Here is a 23,413-nt window from a genome sequence, read left to right as displayed (position 1 = left end):
CAGAGAGCAGCAGAGAGAGCCGTGGGCTTGCTGCTCACAGCACTCGCCCTGCAGCACTCACCCCACCCCCTGGGGCTGCAGGGATGGCAGTGTCCCCAGCACACTCCCTCCCCTTCCTGACTGCCCTGGGCTTGTTTCCACCCTTCACGACCCCAGTGCCTCTGCCACCTTGACCACTCCACTCACAGCGTCAGTTCGTACCTTTGTTCCATCTTGTCTCGGTCCATCTTCTCTCACTGCAATGGAATGCCTGAGCCTGAACGCCTTATAAAGAAGAGAAGTTTATTCCGGCTCATGATTCTGAAGGTCGGGCAGTCCTAGAGCATGTGATGTGGGGGAAGGCTGGAGGGTCAAGGCCGGATGAGAGAAAGCACAAAGAGCGCACTCCATCTCACCCCTCCCGCCTGTCCTCTCTGTGACTAGCGAGTGCAGCGAGACTGAGACCTCGTTCTGCAAGAAGGTGTTCCAAGACAGCTGAGGTGGACTCTCATGTTCCACGTGCTCTGAGCAACCTCCTGGCGGCTTCGAGGCTGCACCGCCCCACGTCCCGCAGTGGCCATCCACTCCAGAGGTGACAAGTCACACTCTTACTGGGGCATGTCATGTGCTCCAGGTGGAGCCACTCTGGCACCACCCTGGCTTTCCAGGAGGAGAGTGCTGATCCGCGGCGCTCATCCAGGGTTCACTCTCCGCAGCCTGCACAGGCAGCGAGGCCTGGTACCGCCATCCTGTCACGCACCGTGACAAGGGACAGTTCAACATTACAGGCTCCATCTTCTTTGGAATTCGGAGGGGATTGGAAAAGAAGGGACTGATGTGCCCTGGGGGCATTTATCGAGAGATGCACATGTTCATGAAGCATTTGTGGAATATTCTCACAACGAGGGTAGAGTACTTTGAAGGTCTCTGAGTTCGGAGTTTCAAGAAAAAAGAAATGGGTGAGATTGAGTGATGTCTTTCTCACTGTGACTTTAAACTTCTTTAGGATAAGGATTGGGTTGTAAACTGCCCTTCATCATAGAGAGAAAGGGGAACAGTGGTTGGCACATAGTAGGGTATTTGTGGGGAGGGCTTGGTTGTGTGTGTGTGTGTGTGTGTGTGGTGCTGGGGATTAACCCAGGACCTGTGCATGCCAGGAAAGTGCTCCGACACTGAGCCACACCGCAGCCCACAGAGTGGGTTTGCAGCCAGTGACACTGAGCATGCCCTGACCTGGATGGGGCTCCAGGGCTTTCAGTCCTTCCCCGGGGTCACTTGTCCCATGTCCTCTCTGGCCCACTTCTGCAGCTCGGCACCTAGGCTGTGTTGTCCTGTGTCCCCAGCAGCTCTTTAGGGAACCTCCTGACTTCTGGAGATGAGCAGACTCAAACCCAGGGAAGTCTGGAACTGCAAAGGGTCTCACAGACAGCGCGTGAGGAACGGGGAGCAAGTACCAAAGGCAGCCCCCGGGGACCACGCAGCCAGTCCTCTGCGTGAACGTTGTGCTCGGCTCTTCAGGAGGAGCGCTGGGGTTCAGACCCGGCTCTGGCACTTAGCTGTCCCTGGGCCTTGACTTCTCTGAGCCACAGTGTCCCCTCTTAGATGGGACCGAGCAGAGGAGACACCACTAAGCCTGCCGAGTCTCAGGTGTTCATTTGCTGATCCATTTTCCATATGAGGAAATGGAGGCTCCGAGTGGTCAAAAAGAGGCCAGTGCGAGAGGCTGGCCTCAAACACAGCCCTGACCCCACTGCCTTTCCTCCATCCCCCCAGCACACTGCCTCTCCCACCCCCAGCTGAGCGCGATGGGACACCAGGCAATGCCCAAGGGACGGCAATGGTCACATGAAATGTCACAAGGCAGAGAACCTAGTCTTAAACATATTTTCAATTTTGTGCAGTCTTTTATTTTCTTATTTACTTGGCTTCTTATTATGATTCCCAGGGTTGGCTGAGGAAATGTCACCAGCCCCAGATGTATTTACCCCAGCACGTTTCCACAGCTGCCTCCCGCTCCTGGCTCTCTCCTCCGATGGAGCATCTGCTGGGAGAGACGCGTGAAGGCTACAGCAGCACAGAGCCAAGACCTTCCACCTGCAGCCCAACACACACCCCAAACAAGGACTCCACCACAAGCCACCGGACTCCTCCCCTCCCCTCTCCCCAAATGAACGGACCCACGTCTCCCCGTCTGCTTTGTGTTTTTAACATTCAATCTGCAGCAGAATCCAACGGCTTCAATGGATTCTAGCTCATGGCAAACGCTATTCCCTGAACAGAACTACAGGAAAATTCCCCTACAATTAAACAATTGTGTCAAAAGAGGATTTGGTTAGAAAACCAACAGGTATCCCCAACGGAACTGCAAAATTACTCCTGAGACTCCGGGATGACACCGCTCTCTCTGGTTTGACAGTGATGTGAAGCTGAGTCCTCTTGGCATTTGTCCACCGAGCACACGGTCTCCGGAAGCACGCAGCTCCCCCTCTCTGACCATGAGGGGAAATGTCCTCCCGTCTGGAGCAGGGTGGTAAGACTTGGCATTCACACTCGACTCCCACTTCTGCACTCCCGGAAGACAGTGCTAATCAATCACAGCACTTTCCTGCTGAGCTCAGATGGATTCTTCTCAACAAAACTACAGGGAGCCTTTCCTAATCAGAACTGGCAAGCAAGAAGAAACCTATTTGCCTGCCCTCTGCCTACAGTCTGATTCACTAAGCCCGGGCATAAAACTCCCTCGGATCCAATCCGTACACACAGATTTGGGAGTGCCGACATCCAGGGGAGGTGGCGTCTTATTTCTCAATTATGTAACGACCATCCTGGTGAAGGCAGCTGATTTTTAATAAAATACTTCTCCTGAGAGCCTGACAGGCTGTTCTTACCTTTGCTGGCATCACTTGCATTTCCTCAATAACCCACTCGCCTGTGCTCTCCAGCATCTCAGGTCCCTTTTTCATCAAGGAACATGTATTCAACATTGAAATCTGCCTCTAGAAACATCCTCCTGAGCCTCGCCATTCTGCCTCCCGCCCCACCCCTTTAAAGATAGTCTTGATCCACCTTAATTGCCCTTTAGCTCTCAAGGTACCGAGTATTTACGCCCATCTGGGGCTTAGCATAGGTGGTTTTCTTTGCATTTCTTCTGTGAATGAGTAATAGAAAATCATCTACTGATGGGGAAAAAAAATCACATTTCTACTAATGGATAAATCAGACTGACGGGTGACAGGTAGCATGCTTCCAGGAAAGAGTACAGGTTTCTCAGCATCTGTTTGTACAATAGACTTTAAAAGCCATGTTCTGATGTCTATAAAATACCGATTTAAACAGATGTCACCTATTTAAAACTTTAATACACAAAAACAGATCTGTATCATCCATTCCCGACATTGTTTTAATTCAAAATTTTAAGAGTTTTCAGATGTCTACGAATGACTAAGAAATTATTTTAAAAAACTAAAAAGCAGACGAGATTTGGCAAAAAAAAAGTATCAGATGCAAAATAATTACAGCTTTTGACAGCATGCCGGCAGGCAGCCTGGGAAAGCACGCGGAGTACCTCGATAGTGGGTATCGTCGACATGGGGGTCGGGAATGGAGCACAGCGAGTATTTCCAGCGGAATTTTAAATGACTGCTAGGAGCTGCCAAGATGGTCCACACTTGGCACATGAGGTGCTGATTGCACGTGGGCTACAATTTGGAGAAGAGGTAGGCATAATCAACCAAGGACGCATCCTTACCTGTTTTACAATACCTGTTTACTTCTCCAGGCCCTGTCCTGCGTATGCTGACTTCCTCTGTGTCAATCATCTAGAATTTATTATGTTATCAGACTCCTGTGAATCAAATGGCTAACAGACAGCCTCTTCTCCACTCGACTTTCTGTTCCCGACACCATCGATGCTACCCTGAGCTGACCAGACATGTGTGTGTGTGTGTGTGTGTGTACGCGCATGTTTGTGTGTGGGTGCAGGAGTGTGCCTAGGGAACACACAGGGATATATACATAGGAGGATGCTCCAGGCTCCGAGGGGAATATTGTCTGAAGGAGGTAACTGGTGTTTAGACAGTCTAAGCAAATTAACCACAGTCAGGATCAGCTATGTCCCCTACAATCAACGCTACAGCTGATATCTGTAACCATTTTCCCTGCTAATACAGCTTATAATGCACTCAGCCTTTCTAACATCAGCTTGAAGAATTCATATCCTTCGAAATCTTGCCTCTAAATGTTATTTATGTCTTACCATTATTTTCCCCTTCAATTTAGCTAAAGTAGTTCACATGGTGAAAGGCACATAATAAACACTCAGTAAATGCAGGTTGATTGAATTTAGGTCTTGCTGCCTTATGTGCTGCCCTAAAGTCTCTTAATATTGTTTTCATTTGCATAGCCATTGATTTCAATTGTTCTCCCTGGAACCTTCAAGGAGGCAGGCCACCCTTTCTCCCCGTGGGCCACATGTTAACAGGCTCCTCGCTGGTCTCCCACTTACATCAACTAAGCTAATTATTTTCCTGTTACCTCACATCCCACCCGTGTTCTACAGACCACCGAGGTGGCGTGGCATGTCTCATCAGCCGCCTGTTGTATCGTAAGTGACAGAACTATTCGGAACAGCAGCTCTCAATGCACAAGAAACTTGCGGAAAGCAAATGGTGTCACCACAGTCAAAGGGGAGACAGCAGCACGGGGACTGCAGTACACAAATGGTGACAGGGGCCGAAATGGCCCAGCCAGTCCCAGCCCCAGCAAAGGAGGAAACGGAAGGATGAAAACACACAGACGGATACTCGTGATTGCTGCAGGACTTAGGAGCATACTGGTGGAGATCACTGTTGCACGGAGAGTTGAGTAAAGGGTTAGATTTTATGTATCACTGAATAAATGATAGGCAGATAATATGTATAGGTAGGTAGAGAGGTAGAGAGGTGGGTAGGTAGGCAGATGGGTAGGTAGGTAGGTAGAGAGGTGGGTAGGTAGGTAGAGAGGTGGGTAGGTAGGCAGATGGGTAGGTAGGTAGGTAGAGAGGTGGGTAGGTAGGCAGATGGGTGGGTAGGTAGGTAGAGAGGTGGGTAGATAGGCAGATGGGTAGGTAGGTATACCTAGATTGACAGATGGGTGATAAGCATGTCTTTATAGGCAGGTAGACGGGTGGGTGGGGAGCTAGACCCCCCTCCACTGCACTCCACCCCCATAGCTGTAGCCCTGCCCAAGCCCCTGTTGACCTTCCCTCCCACACTGTTTCAAAGACCGTCTTAACTGATCCCTGGCTTTCACTTTTCCTCCCCTCCAAGCCTTCATCAGGGCAGCCACAGTAACCTTCCAGAACACAAGTACAATTGTGCAGCTCACTCCTTCAGATGCTCTGAGAGCTGCCCTCAACCCTGCCTTGGTGGCTCCCTGCCCTGGGTCTACTCCTCCCACTCCACCACCTGCCCCCAGCCAGCACCAGGTTCCAGCCGCACCTTCTTTTAATTCCTGAAAAGCACCAAGTGGCTTCCCTCCACCCCCAGAGACTATTCTGGAGAACATCTCAACTTAAATGTCACTTCCTCTGTCACCGAGAATAAATGCTCACACTCGGCACACACTTGTAACCTGCAAACGCCTTGACCTCGGGGCAGTCGCACGCGAGATGTAACCGGGTATTTCCCACGTGACTGCTTGTGTAATATGTGTTTCCTCTGGGAACTGTAAGCCCCATGAGTCCAGGAAACACGCTGTCTTATTTCCCACCGTGTCTCCAGAGGCTAGCACCATGCCTGCCATCGAAGGTCATTCACTCTGGGGGTGTTGAAGCCACCTGCAGGATGAGGTCAGACAGCATCCCAGAGGGAAGCGCGCGCGGAGGAGCACATCCCAGGAAAGGGGGGGCCAGCTCTGGTTTCATGCCCTTGACCACTTTCCTGATCAAAGGCCTCATGAGGGGACCCAAGGGACCTTTGAGCTCAGCACTGCGAGGGCTCCTGTGGAGAAGGTGAGGATGCACACAGCTTCTGAGGATGCACACAGCTTCTGAGGAGCCTCCATGCAGCTGCGGAACCCTGGGCTCCCCAAAACCCGTGCTGGCAGGGTCAGCCTTGAGAGAGGGGTCCACAGCCCTTGTTGGCTGCTGCCACACACGTTGAAAATAAGATGATTATTAGTTTAGACTGAGAATTATAATCCTTTTATTTCCCCATCTTCATAACTCTATTAGAATGTCTATTAATAGCAGTAAGCTACACACACACACACACACACACACACGGATAAGGTCATCCCTGTTATAGTACAGTGAATGAGAACAGGAAGGCAGGTCCCCAGGAGGAGGCCGTTTAAAACACATCCCACCTGACGCCAGCTTTGTCGACTTTTTTACAAAGACAACCCATGTCTGACCCATATTTCCCACTGCTTTCACGAGGGGCACAGTCCTGTTGGCCCAGGTGGCTCAGGGTCCTGGGTGAGGAAAGCGTTCCGTGGGACCATCGTAAGTGTGGACTCCAGTCGAGATGGCCAGAGCTCAAGCTCAGCCCCCCTCCCCTGAAGCCTTAGGGTCAGCACACCTCTCCAGGTCTCGGCGTCCTCAACTGCGGAACAGCCATTACTAGCAGGCCTCTCGGGAGGCCACTCGGAGCGCACACTGAGGGCTGCGTGCGCATGCTGAGAACCCCTGGGATGCTCTGCCGCCACTCAGCACTTGTGCGACTTGCATAAAACATTCCCTCCTGAAGCATTCTAAGATGGGAGCTTTGAAGGGAGAGGTCAGCTTTGGGGGCAGGGGGTGCGAGCAGGCAGAATGAGGGATCCGAGTCACAGCCAGTGATTTCCTCCTCCGGGCCGCGCCCCTGGAGGTCACTGACTTCCCACCCGCTGGCTAGGTGACCCTTTACGCCCAGGTCCTCTCCCTCCCTGTCAGGTGCACTCGCGGGTCTTCTCCATCTGAAGCAGAGCAGGTCCTTAGGACGCTGTTGCTGGATGGCTGTTACCAAAGCTCTGTCCTCAGATCCCACACTCCCCAAAGGACTTTCCTCTAACAGACAGATGGCCCTCCCCAGAAAGCATCGTCATTTATTCTTCACACAAAAAATGTGAGAGGCTGCTACTGTTGTCCTCAGCACAGAAGAGGAAACTGGGGCAAAGAAAGACTGAGTCGCTTTCCGCTGTTTGCAGATGGGTAAATCTCGAGCCACGGCTTGAACCTCCACTTGTTTTTCTCAAAGGCTTCGTCTGTCCTTGAGGATCGCTGCTGCTTTATTGAAGTCTAAATGCACGGTTGGGTGGGACCCGTTAGTCTCCTGAGCACATGCAGCCGAAAACCTCTGCACTTGTTTGACCTTGCAATGCACGGCTCTGAAAAAATCCTACCAACAGAATTTCCAAAAGCTATTAGAGGGTACTCGACAAAACTGTACCTAGAATATGGTGTATAACACAGTTCCTGCTCATGAATTTACGCATATAACAGATAGCGGTAAGATCTCTGATCCAGCATCACCAAACCCTAGTCAAGCAGTAGCATGACATTCATCAGTGACAGGGAGGGGTGCCTGTCTCGGAAAGAATGTCTTGTGGGCTGGGGTTGTGGCTCAGGGGTGGAGCACTTGCCTCACAAGTGAGGCACTGGGTTCAATTCTCAGTATATAATAAAAAATAAAGGTCCATCAACAACTACTATATATATATAATATTTATATATAAATGTCTTGTGCCAGGAGCCACAAATTCAGGGGCTCCTTTCTTCTTGGAAACGTATCACATCATCGAGCCATGAGTTATTTTCTAACCTGACTTCCCACCTCTCTTCTGTGAGTTCCTTAGAGGTAAAGATTCTATGTGACCCATATTTCCCAGCTTTTGGAACCAGTGGGTTGGCCTGGCTCCTCTTAAATATAATCTGAGTTCTCCTTGTGGGCAAATAGACAATAGGCAGCTAAGAATAGAAAGCGCAGAGCAGAGCGAGCATCCTGGATGTTAGTACTGTCCATTCAGACGTGAGCTCGAGTGCACCCAAAGTCAGACGCGTGCTTACGTCCTTTGTGTGATTGCTCTCGGGGGTCTTACCCTCAGCAGGTCACCCCAAGCAAGGAAACTCTGCCTGTAATTAACTCTGGAGACTCTGGTGTCAGTGAAAAAGGCAGAACCCTCCTGGACATCCCAGGACAGAGTTCACCACTACCCTGATGGTCTAGGGCACAACCCCCGTCATCATGACTACCAAGAAGGACACAGCAAAGTGAAAGAAAACATTGCAGGCGAAACTGAGGGCAGAAACTCCAACAGCGAAGCGCAAGCCCAGGGCGACCACAGTCCTGTACTGACATTATATCTGACGTTATGGGGAAAACGGAGAAGTCTTTAAAGGGGCTTCGGGGTGGTGGTGCATGTTGGTGGGATTCCCAGAAAAGGGAAACCTCATTTCCTCAAACTCTTGAGAGTCACATGTGTGGTAAGTTCACAATGAGCACAAAGAGATGCAGCCAGAGCCTGGATTCTGCTCTGAAAGGAAACGTGGCTCTGGGAGCCGGGCACTGGGCGAGACAGCCCAGCTTTGCATGCAAGACATGGAGGCTCCCCTTGCCGGAGCCAGACCCCCGCCGGCTGGAGCGAGTGATTACGCTCTCGGGCCATCTGCTCAGGGGTTGTGAAGGCAGCCGTGTGTCCTCCCGCATGGACGCCGGGGAGGACACTGATCACTAGTCAATCTTCTTGAAATTGCCTCCTATGATTAGTGTGTAATGACTCAGGTAGGTCACGGCCAGGGACGTTGCTGTTATTAATGCATTAGCAGCTGTACACGGGCATCGATTCTGCAGAACTCAGGTGCAGGGAGTTGGCAGGGAGAGTCTGCCCTGTGGAGTATAAGCAGCCTTTGCTGGGGGAGGAGATGTCCCTGAGGGGGCACTGTCCTCTGGGAAGGGCGAGAAAGGCCAAGGAGACAGCTGGCCAGCTTTGAAGGGACAGACGCGAGCTGGGATGAAGAGAGAGAGAACGCATATACGTCAAGGATAATCCCGGACTCTGCCACATCGGAAAGGAAGCCACTCATATCACACACTCCCTGTGACTGGTCCTCCCTGTGACTGGCCAGTCCACAGCAGTCAGTACAACTTGGATTATTCATCTTAAATTTTATTTAACAGTTTTGTGAGGGTGGGTCACGGGCCCATGTGTGTCTGTTCACTGCAGTATCCTTGGCTCCCAGCATGAATCCAACACCAAAATTTGTCCACAGCTATTTGTGAGTGGATGAAGGCAGGAATGGATGATGAAATTACCAGGATAAACATGTTGACTTACACCTGTACCACAGTGAGTCCACCATGGCAACCTGGGCTGGAGGTACCACAGTGCAGTTCACCGTGGCAACCTGGGATGGAGGTACCACAGTGCAGTTCACCATGGCAACCTGGGCTGGGAGGTAGCACAGTGCAGTTCACCATGGCGACCTGGGCTGGGAGGTAGCACAGTGCAGTTCACCATGGCAACCTGGGCTGGGAGGTACCACAGTGCAGTTCACCATGGCAACCTGGGCTGGGAGGTATCACAGTGCAGTTCACCATGGCAACCTGGGCTGGGAGGTACCACAGTGCAGTTCACCATGGCAACCTGGGCTGGGAGGTACCACAGTGCAGTTCACCATGGCAACCTGGGCTGGGAGGTAGCACATTGCAGTTCACCATGGCAACCTGGGCTGGGAGGTAGCACATTGCAGTTCACCATGGCAACCTGGACTGGGAGGTACCACAGTGCAGTTCACCGTGGCAACCTGGGCTGGGAGGTAGCACAGTGCAGTTCACCGTGGCAACCTGGGCTGGGAGGTACCACAGTGCAGTTCACCGTGGCAACCTGAGCTGGAGATACCACAGTGCAGTTCACCGTGGCAACCTGGGCTGGGAGGTACCACGGTTCAGTTTTTGAAGATAATTTGTCCCCTTTACACAGAAGGACTGAGGTCCAATAAGAGTTAACCAGCTTTCCAAATGCATGTGTACACACATACGCTCTCCCACCTTTGCCTCACTGGGAAGAGATGCTCTACTCCAACATTCTCTGCTTTGGCTTAGTTTTTTTTTCCTTTTTTGATTATTTCTAAATTATAAGCTGCAAGGGACCTTAGTTAAGGACCATTCTAGTTCAACTCATCATCATCATCATCATCATCATCAATCCTAATAAGGAAAGTAATTAAGATGGGTCTAATGGGTTGTTCAGGATTCTGTGGTCAATTCCCTGACCAGGACCTGAGTTTGGCTCTCCAGATTTTTCCATAATTGATGAAGACTGGGGAGTGGGGCAGTAGGGAGTCATGGGAGAGGGAAGATGGTCCAGAAGTACAAGGAGTAGGGTCATTGTTCACAGCGCCAATTCAGGAACTCAGTAAATAGTTCATTCAAAATATGTACATGCTGGGCGCTTTCACACCTGCTGGGGATACAGCAGGAAGCAAGACAGACGTGTGCCCTCCCTCCTCAGTGCTCCAGTCCATGGGGGAAAAAATACGCCCCACAGAAATGATGAGGCTCAGCAGGAGCATTGTCACTGACGTAACCCGTAACCCAGGTGAAATGCTGGAAAAGTGGCCAGGCAGACTGCGGGGGCCACTTGAGACTTCTCCCATGGTCCTCAAGTCCTGCTCTCCCACAGTCCTACCTGGTAATTCCATGCAATAAGGAAGCACATGCATTTGTCCCACTCTACCTTATCTGTCTCTCTGCCTCTCACTCTCATGTGCTCATTTGATCAGAAAGGAGCCCCTGAGCACAGGGGAGGGCAGAGAGGAAGAATCTGAGGAGCCTGGCTATGCAGCAGCTCAGGAGACAAGAGATGCCCACAGGGAGGGTGTGAATGACCGGAAAGGGAGGAGGGGATGGTGGCTGGTCAGGTGCCAAGGCAGATAAGCCGGCCGAGAAGACGGTCAAGAGCAGAGCACTGTTTTGTGTTGTCTACAGCACGGGACTCTGCACGCAGCTGACACCAAACCCGCCCTCAGCCTGGGCATTCCTGGTTAAAGGAATGTCCTCTGTCGTTCCTGCTCCTGTGCTGTCTCTTATGGACCCACCGATGCCTCCTGACCTCCCGACTCCGGTGGGTCTGCTGAGCTGAAGAAGAGCACCCTCCCGATGGCAGTTCCGCTTTTCCTCACCCTTCCCACATGCTGCCCTTCCGGCTCCGGAGGCTGGAGGATCATTGCCATCAATCGTTACCCTGTGAACCAGCTTAGCATTTCCTTCGCCCTATGAGGGACAATCAAGGAACTAAAGAACACAGAGAGCATTTGCTTTCAGAAGGGCTTAACCGAGATCTGCATAGAGTGTGAACTAAAAGATGGAGACACTCATCCCAGCTGGTGATACCAAATATCCCAGATGCTAGGGAATGGGAAATCGAGATGTCTAGACATCAAGAGATGGATCCACTCGCCTGCTTGGAATAGAAGGGATTTAGGGATTAACAGAGAGAGGGTGCGGTGTTATCCAGGGACTCGCTTACTGACTTGCTTATTCCTGACGAGCTTTAAGAATATTACTCACTCGGTCTGTTGGGGGACTCCAGGGAAGGTGACTTTAGGCACAAAGAGCAATTGGAGGGTTCCTCAGACAGTTGGAGCCTGGCACAATGTGCCCAAAGAGGGAACATAAAGAAGTCTCCCAGGAGGCCCAGGCCAGAGGCTTGCTTATTTCTTCAGGATAACAGAAGCTTGACACCAGAGTACCTGGGAGGGGAGGAGTGTCTGTGGGTGAAGGAGTGGAGTTTGGTCTGATTTCAGGTGTCAGGCACGCGGAGCCAGAAGTGACGGGAGTTAGTGAAGACGTGCAGCAGGCTGCGCTACACAGGAGGCTGCACACAGAGGGAGACTTGGAGGCTGTTTTTCCAGACCCAGCAAGTGGAAGTGCCTGGAGAAGAGAGACGGGTGAGCAAGACACCCGTCAGGAGGGCCACGCTGGTCTCTGTCCTAATGTCAACGACTGCTCTACTTGCACAGTGCCCACCAGAAGGGAAGACGCATTCACCCATCTCTTCACCCCCATCCATCCCCCTGCCCAAGTATCACTGTATCCCACAAGTCCTGAGGGCCCACCATGGGCCTGCACTACTGTGGACATACCCTCCATCAAGGGGGTATGTGCTAATGGACAATCAGCGTGTGACAGGCGCCACCCAGGCAGAGTGGACGCACGCTGTCTAGAGCAGCATCCTGGGGGACGAGGACCGCTCTAGTTCTGGACCAAGGGTAAATGCAGTGGACAGGGCACATGGAAGGGGCAAGGACAAAGGTCTTGGGGACTGGGACTGCTGCAGTTCATGCCTCCGTGTCCTAATTCATCTACACCAGCTGAGTGGCCGCCCGGGTATAAGGTCTGAGCTGCCCTATGCAAAGCAGGAGGAAGCTTCCAGGTATGTGCAGCTAAATCTAAATTAGTTAAAAGAACCTGACAAACAGAAAACCAGGTAGTGCTCAGGGCCGACACCTGGCTGGCGGTTGCCATACTGGACGCCACAGGTAAGGGGTGTCCTTGTCCACCCTCTCAGCCACAGAACTGTGGGGGAGGGGCAAGTGTACCAGCCTGACTGCAGCAGTCCCTTCAGGGTGCACGCAGGAGCGTCAGCCCAACACCTTGTACGCCTTAGAGGTCAATCATTCTTGTTGTCAATAAGACTTCAGTTCCTCAGCCCATTTATTGATTGGGCTATTTGCTGCTGTTGTTTATTTTTGGTGTTAAGGTTTTTAAGTTCTTTATATATCCTGGAGATTAATGCTCTATCTAAGGTGCGTGTGGTAAAGATTTTCCTCCCACTCTAGAGGCCCTCTCTTCACATTATCGATCGTTTCCTTTCCTGAGAAGAAACGTTTTAGTTTGAATTGGACATTATTACCCTATGTGCCTGTATGACCAGTGCAATGATTCTATACCATGGACAAGCAGAAGAACAAGTCATACACCTTTTATGTATGGTGTGTCCAAGTACATTCCACTGTCGTTTATAACTAATTAGAATAATAATAATAATAATAATAATAATAATAATAATAATAATACTTCGGTAAGGCCTGGGGGGAGAGTATTTATCATCATAGAAACTTCCAGTGGATGGTGCGAGACAAAGAAAAGAGGAACATTAAAATTGTTTTAGCCCAATTAATGAATTCATCGCAGCTGTGATACCGCAGGCCAAGAGAGCGTGATCTGACAGGAGGGAGAGGGCAGGGAAACTGTCTGTCGGAAGCTGAGTTTACATGTTGTAGGAAATTACCTCGAGGCCTAAACTCAACCAATGACCCTGCTAATATGAGCTCCCTGGAGCTGCCTGGAGCTGCCTGGAGCCACCTGGAGCCTCCCGTTCAGCATGCAGATCATGAAGATGTACAGAGCCAGAAAACAGACACTGGATTAGACGAGTTCACTCTACATCACCGACATGGGCCGACCTGTGTCCAAAGGGCCACAATGCAGAAGGAAAAACCCAAATAGTGAAGACGGCTGGATTTTGGAAGCAAGGCAAGGCACCCCTGGTGTCCATTCAGGTGCAAAGTCAGACATGAGCAGATTCCAACTGCCCAGTTGTGGCTCCTAGTGAAATCCCAGAGAGACTTGGGCAGCTTCTACCTGGCTATGCTCTGCACGTGGTCTCGGGGAGGAACACGCAAATACCAGGCTTCAGCCAGCCCAGAGGCCAGGTCACCTGCCTTCCTGGTGAGCAAGCCACCCCCGCAGAACTCACTCGTCCTTCCAGGGGAAGTGACCTTTTGGCCTGGAAGTGGACTGAGGCTCCCGGTACCAGGGAAGCTGCAGCCACAGGAGAGCACTGAAACCTGCTGGTCACAGAGATTGACAGCAGCCCTAAGCCCCTCCCCCAAGGGGCACTTTTCTATTTCTTCCTTTTTCAATTTTTAAAAAATATTATCATATCTGGCTGGTGGTTTGGAGTAGCAAATTAATACTTCTCCCCCTCTCTCTTGCTTACAACTGCTGCTGTAGATAGGAAATACCATATCCATAGACAAATTAACAGGAGCTCCTTCCAACTCTGTACTAATTATCTCGGGGACCAGAGCCTCCCCTAGGTAAGAAGCTTCGGCCGCAGAGCAGGGCTGGAACATGGATTTCTTTCTGAGGAGCAGCAATTTGCATCCTGTTTGGAAGGCAGGCGGAGGGAGGGCCACAGATGCCCTCCTTCCTTTGTCTCTCCCCTGCCTGCCCCAGCACCACAGAGGCACCCAAGACCATGATGCTGCTCGGAACAGGACAAGATAAAGTAACAAGCACATTTAACTTCACACCCAACGGATTTGAACAGACGGCAAGCCAAGCAGCACCCTCCTTTTTACTTACAAAACCTCCAGTTTTCAGGAAGAGCTGCAGCCTGAACTTCAAAGGCATGAGTGGATAGATGCAGCAGGTAGGGAATTAGAGATGGAATTTCCTTTATGATTAGGAACAAAGGCCTGTGTCTAATCTCCTGTGTGATACAAGCTTTAGCTGATCAGGGTTACACGAAGCCATTCTGATGTGGGAACAGCTCATGTGCCACCTCTTCCTCCAGTCTCCTCCTCCTCCCCCCCCCAACTTGCATATGCAAATTCAGCAGCAGCAAGGGAGTCCTACAGTCCAAGAATCCCCTTTGATCAGCCTCTTCCTGGTCTGGAGTCCCCTGGCCTCCAATTCTCTTTGCCCCTTTAAGACAAGGATGATATATGGGATGCATCAAATGAGACTCCATTGCTCTCCCAAGTAGAAGGTGCTAACAGTCTCGGAGACCTGGGAAGCCCAGGACATCTCAAAAAATACATGCTTGCATAAGCTCGCCTTTTAAAATGTTGATATTTATTGCTCAATGATTGGTTTTATTCGTGAAACAAGTTGTTCACCAATAGACTGACTGCAGAGTCTCTTGATGCTTTCCTGTAATGCTAGTGTGTATAAAGAGAAAGAAGTGGGGGACATTGAATCAAACACCGCGCACTTCACCAAAAATAAAGTCCCTGTGTGCAAAGAGAACGGCAGACGGTGGAAAAGTATTTACTGGCTAAAAACAAATGAAATTTCTAAAATGTTACCCCGGCATCGCAAGGCACAAAATTTCTTTTCTGCAGTAATTTGTACATAGTAATCACGTATTCTGGCTCAAAAAAAAAAAAAAAAGAGCAAAATGAATTGTTTGTAAATGGCTGCAGGGTTGTGTGGTCTCGCTACTGGATCCATGTATGCGAGTATTTCTACCTGCAGAGCCTCAGGACCCGCGGAATTGGGTGCAAAACCTCCCCATGAGCAAACTGTAAGGAACAGAAGGAAGACAACACGCATCTGAGGTCACCATCCCCCATCCTGCTAACAAACTTGCTGACATTTACAGGTGTCCCAGGTTTGTTTGAGGGACAAGGGGTGGACCTGGGAGGTGGTCCTGCCTAGCAAGCCCCCTTCTCATCTTTGAATCCAACCCCGTGTGCAAAAAAGAAAGACACCAGCAGACAGCAAAACTTGTGTGGGAACTATAGGCCCGCAGAAGGAAGCTTTTCATAGAGAACACGATCAAAGAATTGGATGTATTTATGTAACAAATGCTCGAAATGGGTGGCACTTACTGAAGGCTGAGACCGATCAAGGAAGCTGTGAGTTCCACTTGCATGAGTTCTTTGAGCAGTTTCCTAAGGAAGAAAAGAAGGGGAAACATCAGCATCGAGAACCAGACTCCTGCATCGCATATATGCCATTTGGGTCACGGTGACATTGGTAACCTCTGAAACGGATCTGACTGTGCTGTGAATGTCACAATGATGACAGCGATGAGAAGGAAAACAATGGCAAAGCTCTTCCATGTATCTTCATCAAATCCTTTCAAACCCTGAAAAGGAAGGTGTGATTGTTTTCTCAAATTTGAGGAAAGGAGAGGAGCTCTGACAGCCCACATAAGCTTGGGGCCTGGGTTTGAACTTGGGCAGCGGGGAACCACCCCTGGATGCACTCTGCTGGTCTCTTCTCATACACCATGAGCTCTCGGTCATAGGATGTGTCAAGGAAAGGCTCATGTTGACATTTCAGAGGTATCACCATGGATTTTCCTGCACAGAGTTAGGTTGGAGGAAGTATGCTTGAAACTTTCCTTTCAACTCCAGAAATGCAGGATTCTACAAAGCTCAGTTATATGATAGTCAAAAGCTCAGTAATGGCAGTAGCTTCCTTTTGCAATAACTACAAATGGATATTTCTATCCATTGGCTATCACCAGCCATTGGGAAGGAGTAAGGTACATGCTCATTAATGTTAAACAAATGTTCAACAAACCAAGTATCAGCTAACTGAAAATGGTCATGAAAATCTCACGTGTCTGAGTCAAGAGAGAGGTCATTTCCAAACAGAAAAATTAAGATTGACTAATAATGTGAAAGACCTTCATGGTATGACCTGTTTGTTCCCTGGGGAGAAACTTGAGCAGCAGAGTTAGAACTGATTGGAAGGTTCTAACAACCTAATCCAATGCTCACTCAGCTACTCTCATCAAGTAGGGGTGCAACTTACGTTCAAACCCAAGGCAATTCATGAGTTTAGAGCTTCATTCTAAGCAACACTCGTGGGTACATTAGGGAAATACGCCTCTTTTCTTAATGCGATAGAAAATGTATGTATATAATCTTCACATATGGTGAGTCACCAGTGACAATAAATTCAAACATCTGAGAGCATCAAGTGGCTCTGAAACACTGGAAAGAGAAGAGACCCGTAGAGCCACCTGGAGCAGACAGCTCTGCAGCGGTGGGGATGACGGTAACGGGGTTCACTGCTCAGGAGGCTCTCGCTTTGTATCTTGTCTTCAACTACCTTTAGCTGGTAAAAAGGACCAACTTCATGATCCAATATCCACGAAGATCAGTGAGACAATTTGCCCACCCACTCATTGATTCATTCATTCATCATTCCGGCCACCATCCATCCATCCACCCACCCACTCATCTTTCCAATCATCCCTGGATCCTCTACCTATGAGTTTTGTGAACACACCGAAGGCACTTCACCTTTCATAAATTTCCACACCAATACAGCTGGGCTGAACACGCCACCTACCACAGGCCCTGAGGCCATCACGCAAAGTGAGTCTTTGTGAGGCACGTGGCGGTGCGCCTGACACCATGTCGTGCTCTCTAAAAGTTCACTGTTATTTGTTGGACCCCCCCTTTTTTTTTAATGTTAGCCATTGTCCTCTGTCCCAGTCAGTACAGAGGACAGACCTGGGTGAGGGTGATGGAGGAAAGTGTCATCCAGGAAGTGGCCACGGAGAGCTGAGGTCTTAAAGATAAGAAGACCCCAGCCACATGATTTGGGAAGAGCTAGGACAGCTAGGAATCGAGTGGCTGCACTTCCCCTTCTGTCATTCACTCTCCCTCAGCGGGAAGGTCATCTGGATGCTAGTCACAGGAAGAGTAGCTCACGGAGCCCTTAATGTCTCCCAGGCTCTGGATCCACCTTCACACGCAACCTCTGACTTACTGAAAATAATGACAGCTCTGGTCAGCTTCCCCTCTCGTGCGTGCCCCACTGTCCAGTGGCCCCCTGTCCCTTGGCATTCCCATTCAGTAAGATCCCGCTAAATGAAACTACCGAGCAGGCGTGGGGCACTGCTATGTCTCTACGCCTTGGTCACATCCCTCTCTCTTCCTGGGCTGCCTCCATCTGGCCCAAAGCCCCCCCAAGAGAGCTCTCTGCAGCTTTTACCAACCCACCCAGCTGACTGAATCTGGGGTTGGGGGGTCTCCGAGGCTGCTTACACATTCCTGTATCAGAAGCAGAACTGAAGATCCTCCCTGGCTCTACATGGCCTTGGTCCTGTGCCCCCAGGAGGGCCAGGGCAGCTCCGATCCCACCCCGCAGCCTTCCCGCCTGGCACAGTGCCCAGCCACTCTGCATTCGCTCTCCACGATGCACAGCCTACGAAGCGATCCCTCCTTGACCCGAGGTGCTCACCCTGAGGAAGGACATTGACCTTCATTCCAGAAAGAAGTTTTCTCTGAGCATAGCCCTCCGACCCCTGCACTCCTGTCCTGGTGGCCCAGGTAATAACGGTTAATCGCGTGTCCCTGCCACCCCAAAGCCCATACCTCTTTGTCTGTTTCTGGTCCACCCTGCAGACGAAATAAATTTTACAGTCCCCACTTTTCACCAATAAGAATCTGCCAAATCCGTTAGGTGGGTTGTGTTTCTTAAAAACAAACAAAGGCTGAGAACCACTGTTACAGGTGTGAATGAGACGGTCATTAACAGAAGCACCAGACAGCCCCGAGAACCTACAAAGCTCCCCAGTGTTCCAGAGGAGCAATGCTGGGTTTTCTTTTTTTTTTTTTTTCTGTTTTTATTTGCTTGCTTAAGTAAGATGGCCCTGAGTTTGCAATTACTCTTGTAAACTACCTGAAGAGCCATTTGCAACCGGGGAGACTCTTGAGCCCCAGTGGAACTGGATGGATTTTCATCACACTGAGACTATGTCAGAGCAAAAGATCTGCAAGAAGAGGAGAGTTGAGAGGACCTCAGAATGACAGGAGGCACCAGGGAGGCGAATGCATTAGTCACCTTTGTCTCTGCACACCACCCAAATGGATGCACAAAATAGCCACCCAATTACTTCCGAAACACTGATGCCCGTGACCCCGGGGCAGCCAGGATGTAGCTTAAGTTGTGCTTCCTTTCCACAGACTCTGCTGCTGAGTGCTTTGCAGATGTCCCCAGGGGATGACTGGAGCGGGATCTCCAGCCTGCCCCCCTCCATCCCTCCACAAGGCGGGCAGAGCAATCCCTACAAGGAGTGACTGTACTGTGCTCCTGGATCACTCAGAACCTCTCTGAGTGGCCTCCCCATTCATTCAGGACCTGTCTTGTATCTGAGCTTGACATCCTGCGTGACTCTCCCCTGGCCACGGCTCCAGCCTGATGTATTCATGACCGAGAGGGTTGTACCCTGCCCCAGCCCTTGTGTACCTGACCCATGGACGCCCAGGTCTGGAAGGCAGCATATGCTCCCTGACACAGGCACGCTGTACCACTGGGCCTTGAACAGGACCCACTTGGCATCTAATGAACTCCCAGGCACTGCCCCTCCCTTGTGGAAGCCCCCTGCCACCTGGGTGCAAGAACCAGTATCTCTCCTTCACAGAACACACCGCACCTATGGTTTTAGCTGGAAAAGTTGGCCTGTCCCTCCAGATGTTAGCCCCACGAGGACGAGGACCACACACGGCTCCACTCACCCAGGGACTGTAGCTCTGATCACAGGACAGTCGATAAGCATTTCTCTAAGAAAAAAAGATGGAGGCAGAGAGGGTTGGAGGGGGCACCCCACTGCTGACTTCAGACCCGCCTGGGTGCCTAGTCACTTTCCTTTCTGGCTCCCCTCCGTCTAGAGGAGGCCCAGAAACTGTATTGCAAGCTCAGGGTCCTGGCTCCATTCGCCCAGGCCACGCAGGGCAGGAATGAAACTTCACCCGATCCGGGTTCAATTTCCTCCCAGGAATTTGGAAGGTACTCTTGAGTTTCTTCCCTTTCTTCACAGAGAACTCAGCAGTTGGGGATCACTGCTGTCTGTCACTGGTGCAGAAAAGAGCAGAAAGAGGCTGTGGACCCAGAGTGGTGGGCAGAGGGCCGTGGGGGCGGTGAGGCGTCCAGGTGAGAGGGTGTGGCCAGGTGGAGCTGCCCAGGTGCCTGATTGCCTGGCCACCACCTGCCTCAGGGCTGAGGCCCTCTCCAGGGCTGTGAGAGAAACGTCCCATGCCGGATTTCTGCTGCTTGCACACAAAGGAACTATGCGTAAGGCTCTTTCTCAGAGGGCACCCCTCACCTGCCTGCGGGACTCTCCACCTTCCTGTGAGCAAACCTTGAAGCAGCCCCTGCCCTTGTTCTGGTGTCTAGAGGTTAACTGTCCATGAAGAGGTCCAGAGCCGCTTCTGTAGGTGCCCAGGGGCATGGGGCTAGTCCCACGGGGGGTATTGTGTGCAGTTGGGTGATGCCTATTGTACCTGAGATGGAAGAAGTGGAGTCTTCCTTACGCTGGAGCTAGAGACCCTCCCAGAGCAATGCAGTGACTTCCAGCCATGTCACCCACACCAGGACGCCCACCAACACAGCCCTGCGCTCAGTGACCCCATGGGCTGCAGTTAGCTTGGAATGTTTTCTCTAATACGTGGAAGCTAATTCACAATCAGGCAGGTGGGGGGCACTAGGGAAGGGAGAGTTACCTTAGATTACATAGAGGGAAGTGATGGGAGGGGAGGGGAGGGGATGTGGGGATAGGAAAGATAGTGGAATGAAGCAGACATTATGACTGTGTGCATATGTGACTGCATGGCCAATACGACTCTGCAACACGTACACTCAGAAAAATGAGAAATCATGTCCCATCTATGTATGATACATCAAAGTGCATAAATGCATTCCACTGTCATTATAACTAATTAAAACAAATTTAAAACAAATAAATAAATAAGATACAAAAGAAAATTGGGAAGACTCGGTGTGTCCCTGTGTTTGCTGCAGGACCTGTGAGCTCTCCCTCAAAACCAACTTGTCATTGGCCTGTGAATCTGTGGCTGCTTCTCTAAGGAGAGCCACTGTGAGCACGCGTAAGCTGCCTGCACACAAAACAGCTCAGGATACCTTGAACTTGAGGAGTGGAGCTTCCCACAGACTCTCCTTGGGTCCCCACTCCATCCCCACATTGGACACCTGGCCCACGTGGTGACTTTGCCCCAAAGTGTTTTTCTGCCTCTAAGTGACTGAGCTGCATAGAGCAAAACCCAAGAGCAGGTAGTTGTAGGCAAACATGAAACACCCATTGTTATGTGGGCTGCGTCCCCTCCCTGGACCTCTGTCCCTCGTTTCCTGCCTGGAGAGGGGGCAGCTGTTCTTCACATCTTTGGGGAGCCCTCGCTGACCCTCCTAGGCACAGGGAAGAACTCAGTACCTCTGGGCACGAATTCCAGAGGGACATCTGTCACCAGGTCTGCCTTCTCCACGGGATTGTGAGCACCTCCAAAGTCCCAGGCTGAGCTTTACTGATCTCCTTAGTGACAGGGCACACAGGTATTGGACGCCGACGAGGACTCACAGTCACTTCTAGGCATTCAGCTTTGGGAAACTGCTCGCCAGACAAGCCGGTTCTCTGGGCAGTTGTGCGCTCCTGCTTCTTTAGCCACAGGAGCAAGGGCTACACCTTCTCAGCCAGCCACGGCCCTTCACCTGACACAGGCTGCTGTCATGGCCCTGTGTCAGGGCCCACAGGTAAAGCCCACAGGTGTCAGGGCGCTTGGTAGCTGCTCACAAAAGACTTCTGAAAAAATGGAACCCCTGGGGGCTCCTTTCTTACCGGGGAAACACAATTGTAGCTGCTACTCCACGGCTTGTATTTGACTTGCCACCTGTTTAAATGCAATAAATGTCAATTATTCTGTCTGCTGCATTTAATTTGGCTGTGCCTGCCTGTCCAGTAAGGGCTTGGGCATGGTCTCTGTGGCTGTATCACACAAGGGTCTCTTCCAACCTCCCTCTCGAGGATGTGCTCCTCTCTCCGAGGCTGCAGGCCCTTCAAGAGCCCAAGGATATTACTCCCCACGTGGCACCCCCTCTGAGCCTCACTGTTGGTGTGTTTAATTTCCTGCCTGGCCTTACAGGAGATTTCTAATGTTTGGGCTGTAGGGTATGTTCTGATTAAAAATAACCCTCCCAATTACGGGTTGGCATGAGCCTCCTGTCACACGCACTCTGCCACCAGCCTCTGCGTCCCTGTCAGCAATAATTGTTTCTGCAGTGCCTAACTGTAAATGAAAACCCAAGGGGCAAGTTTGGGTCCCCAGCTCCTGGGCCGCGCCGGATCTTTTAATTTGCACTGTCTGTCAAAAGGAGGCGGCCGCGTATGCACGCCAAAGAATTCTCAGACTCTCAGATTCAAGGCCAGAGAGAGCAGAGGTAGCTGAGCCTTCTCGGGGAGACGGTATTTGAACCTCCCAGTGATAACAGGGTGTGTGGAAGGCAGCCGGGCTCTTTCTAGTTTTCTCCAAACTTGAGCAAGAGCCGGCATGAAAAGGGAAGCTGAACTCCAGGGAGATTTTTAAGGAGTATGGATATCATCTTCCCACCGAGTACACAGGACACGACATGGAATCCAAAGGAGGGGACCGCAGCTCACTGGAAGGAAATGTACACACAAGACGGGATTGTTTCAATCTTGTACAACTCCCTGGGTATGAGGTGAGAAGAAAGAGGACTGTGCTTTCGGCTGTGAATCACCACTGGGGAGGCCACGCACTTGAAGTAGCTTGTGTCCCTTTTGGAGGCCGAGAAAAGTTCCGTTAGGAGCAGGGAGGCCGGGGACGACTCTCCACGTGCCGCCACAGCCTCATCTGCCTTTCTAAGGACAGAGGCCTGCTGTTGTCCCTCCCCTTCAGATGCCGGGGTTGAGTCTCCTGCTCTCAGATCCACAAGAGATCCTGAGTCATCTTCCCAAGAAACTGCCCCTCCGGCCTCTGGGTGACTGTGACTGACACCAGGTCTGGGGACTGAGTTACCCAGGTAAGAACAACTCAGGGCCGGCCGTGCGGCGTGGGGGTTGGATGCCCTGCAACTGTGCCAGGAGGTGCAGACGCAGCCTGGACAGCACACCAGGGCGCGGGTCCAACCCAATCCGCAGCCCACTAGTCTGTAAATAAAGCTTTATAGAGACGTGGCCGTGGCCACTCGCCACCCATGCACTGCCCAGTGCAGCTTCTATGCTCAACTCAATAGAAGGTGGGATTCAGAAGCTCTCAAGGACTCACTACTTGCCCTCTGCAAGAAAAGTCTGCCCACCTCTGATGTGAAGACCTACATAGACTCACACGCAGGTTCACAAGGATCCAGCCTAACAAAATAATAACAAACCAAGTAACAGATTTGGATTCGTAATACATCTATTATTTGGATTGTTAATATTTTATTGATATTACATGATGAAACATTACAATATATAATTATATAGCCATTATTAATATACTAATTATTAATTCATTATTAATATAATTCTTACTAATTAGCGTTATCCATAGACTTATATAAATCCAATTAGAATTATAAATTACTTATACAAATAGTAATAGCTATATTATTAATATAAAAATAATAACAGCTGTATTGTTAATTAAATATAGATAATATAAATTATTTATGATACAATTAGCATTGGATAATAATAGTAGCTACCACATGATGCTGTCTGCCATGTACCCTGAACTTTACTTGCAAAAGCTCCTAGAGATATGAACTCAACTGTTCCCCTCTGATGAGGATAAATTAGACTATTTTTTTTGGCACTGGGGATTGAACCCAGGGGTGCTCTACCACTGAGTTACACCCCCGGCTTTATTTATCTATTTATTTATTTAGAGACAGGGTCTTGGTAAGTTGGTGAGGCTGGCTTTGAACTT

The 23,413-nt window shown here is 50.5% G+C and overlaps 1 protein-coding gene across 3 annotated transcripts in view; it reads right to left on the bottom strand.

Moving 5' to 3' along the window:
* Rbfox1 (RNA binding fox-1 homolog 1) overlaps positions 1–23,413 on the bottom strand; it is a 1,611,415-nt gene that overhangs the window by 1,066,909 nt on the left and 521,093 nt on the right. For all 3 annotated transcript variants that reach the window (XM_058579675.1, XM_058579672.1, XM_058579677.1), the window contains one exon: positions 15,560–15,622. The gene's annotated coding sequence lies outside the window, so the exon portion shown is untranslated. The remainder of the gene's footprint in view (positions 1–15,559; positions 15,623–23,413) is intronic.

Source organism: Marmota monax, unplaced genomic scaffold, assembly GCF_021218885.2.
Source record: "Marmota monax isolate L192 unplaced genomic scaffold, Marmota_monax_Labrador192_F-V1.1 WCK01_AAM20220418_F8-fsc00035, whole genome shotgun sequence".
Classification (NCBI taxonomy): Eukaryota; Metazoa; Chordata; class Mammalia; order Rodentia; family Sciuridae; genus Marmota; species Marmota monax.
The sequence above is the reverse complement of the archived record's forward strand: the minus strand, read 5'-3'. Positions and strand labels throughout refer to the sequence as shown.